Here is a 3,217-nt window from a genome sequence, read left to right on the forward strand (position 1 = left end):
GCAAACCTGTATCCACAGGTGATTGCTGCTTCCCAACATACTGAAATTCTGCAACTTCACAGCTCCTAGAAATGTCCAGAATGATGGTTTGGATAAATCTTTGTTCATGGGAAATAAAAAAAAAAAAAAAGATAGTTTTAGGGGGGAAATACCTGAGTCAATATGAAGACTAGAGAAGGTGGGACTGCATGTGTTTACTGTGGCTGACTTCAGTAATTACTATACAATTGGTGCCTTACTAAAGCAACAAGTAAGTTCTATTATAATCCTGGAGGTCAGAAATCCACTTTTGGTCTTGCAGGGCTCCAACATGGTCTCAGCAAGGTCACATTCCTTTCTGGAGGCAGGAGGCAAGAATCCACTTTACTTTTTCCACTTCTAAACACTCCCCACATTCCTTGGCTCCTAACTCCTTTTCTCCATCTACAGAGCCAGCCACATTGCATCTTGTGGGCTGTTCTCCCCCTTTCATCTCTCTCTGACCGCATCTGGGAAATGTTCTTCCCCTTGAAGAAACTGCTCACCCAGAGAACCCAGAATTATTCCCTCCTCAAGGGCCTGAGCCTCATCGGACCCGCCCTCCTTGCCATGAGAGGAAGGGTCATGAGATCCAGGTGTTAGTGTGTGGGTATTCCTGGGAGTGGGGAGCATTATCCTGCCCGTCACATGGATGAGATCTATAGTTTAAAGAATTGGTGGTGTTGAGAAACTAAAGAATATCATTAAAAAGAATTGAAAATGGCCTCCGCAGTGGCGCAGTGGGTTAAAGCACAGCACTAAGAAGCTAAAGCCACTTCCTCATGAATTCGATTCCCGCCTGCCCCGCAGGTGACCACATGGCGTGGCAGACCTCTCCTGACCTGCCCACTGCTCCCCTCAGCAGTGTACTTCATTGATCTGCCTGTTCTGCTCCCCACTCTGTCTCTGGTGAAGCCTCTTGCTGCCCCAAGCCTCTGGCCTGTACCCCAGTTCTGTATGCACAAATAAATAAATCTTAAAAAAAAAAGAATTAAATGTTAGAGGTTGAAGAGGCTCAGTTATTTAAAGTACAAGAAAAGGAGCTACATCATACATCTCACCACCTGGATGAAATCTGTTGTTTAAAGAAGATTGATGGTGTTGAGAAACTAAAAGAGATCATAAAAAAATTGAGATTAAGCTAGAGGTAGAGATGGTTAATTTTCAAAAAGGACTCACAACATGAAGAAAAATAGGACAAGTCTAGTCAACAGTATTAGAAGTACATCATTCCTTTGTGGGAGAGCCAGAGCAGATTGGAGGCTCATTGTGGGATGGGTGTTTAATGGTGACATTGCATCCTCTCACAAAACAGAAGTGATAGTCTAAAACTCACACAGCTTAAAAAGCAAGACTGGGGACTTCCTGGTGGGACAAAGGTTAATGTGCAGCACTATGAAGCAATTCACAAGCACTGCAGCATGAGTTTGATCCCCGACCAGAGAGCTGACCCACATGGCACAGCAGACCTCTCCTGACCTGTCTACTGTTCCCCTCAGCAGTGTATTTCAGTTAGTCAGCCTGTTCTGCTCCCTATTGTGTCTCTGGTGAATTCTCTCATCCCCTGTACCTCTGTCCTATATCCCACTTCTTATATGCATAAATAAATCTTAAAAAAAATAAAACAACGGCCCTCCCTGGTGGCGCAGCGGGTTAAAGCACTGCACTGAGAAGCTAAAGCCACTTCCACATGAGTTCGATTCCCGCCTGCCCCGCAGGTGACCACATGGCGTGGCAGACCTCTCCTGACCTGCCCACTGCTCCCCTCAGCAGTGTACTTCATTGATCTGCCTGTTCTGCTCCCCACTCTGTCTCTGGTGAAGCCTCTTGCTGCCCCAAGCCTCTGGCCTGTACCCCAGTTCTGTATGCACAAATAAATAAATCTTAAAAAAAAAAAATAAAACAACAAAACACTGTATTAGCATTCACTAAATTGGTTCTGCAGGGCCTTGCTTGCCTTCCAGGGGTAGCAGGTGGTCAGAGATGCCCCAAGAATGGCCTGAAAATATCAGAGAGCCCTAGACAGTGCTGGTATTTATAGGAACCCGGGCCTTTGTTTCATGCTCCAGAAAATGGAACAAAAAGAAACATAACATTTATATCATAGGTGAGAGTAGACTTGGGGCGGTACTCCCAAAGCATCAACCCAAAGGATCAATAAGACAGGAGGAAGTTCAAGCGATGGGGTCCCAGGGAAGAATGTACACTGAGGATTCTCACCTCAACACTACAGGCATTTTGGACCAGAAAATCCTCTGTTGTGGAGGGCTGTCATGTGCATTGTGGAAGGCTGGCAGCACCCATAAGGCTCCCCACTGATCCCAGTGGCACCCTCCCCAAGTTTAACACCAAACATGGCCCTAGCGTTGCCCTCTGTCCTGTAAGGGGCCAGTGCATCTCCTTGAAAAGCTTTGTATCTCCTGAGTGAACAGGGGGAGCAGTGAGCCAGAGGGTGGAGCACACACTCTGGAGAGATTGTCTGAGGCTTCAAGGACCCCAAAGAGAGGGACCATTTTCCTGGGTCTTTACCAGAAGATCCTGGGCTGGCAAAAAGCCACTGGGACCACCCAGTGAGTTTGCACTTTGGTCTTTAATGTGGCTGTAGCAGCCTCCAGGTCAGGAGAGTCCAAGTGCAATTTGTTCACGGTTTACACCCTGGCTATTGTTCATTTGTTCTGCAAACACAGGCTTTAAAAGGCAGTTCACCTGGACAGGTGGTTATGCTTATTTGAAATATAAAAAGCTTGAGACCTGTTATCTTGTTTCACTTCCTCTAGCATAACTGCAGGGCCTCCTGACCCCTGAATTGTAGCAGAGGGAGAAGAGGAAGACAGAGACTTAGATGAAGCAGGGCCACCTGGGGTCTACACAGCTGCTTTTACACAGATTAGAATGAGTGCACCTCTGGTGCATGAATTGGGAAAGGGTTTTCCTTTGGGCAGGTCAGGAATAGGACTGTGGGCAGATGGCACCTCTTTTGCCACTCTGGCCCCATTCAGCACAGCTCCTTGTACAATGAGCACATGCACAACCCCTGGAGTGAGGCTTGAGCACTGTCTCACACATCACTAGTTACCTGTCACAGGGGACCGAGGCTAGTCATGTAAATATTGGGGATTAGATGCAACACTAGGAACCTCTTGTCTTTTGAGAGGTCCTAGATTGTTTTTAAAAAAAGATTTGGGGCCCTCCCTGGTGG

This window comes from Condylura cristata, unplaced genomic scaffold (genome assembly GCF_000260355.1).
Source record: "Condylura cristata isolate star-nosed mole 26May11 unplaced genomic scaffold, ConCri1.0 scaffold00001, whole genome shotgun sequence".
Lineage (NCBI taxonomy): Eukaryota > Metazoa > Chordata > Mammalia > Eulipotyphla > Talpidae > Condylura > Condylura cristata.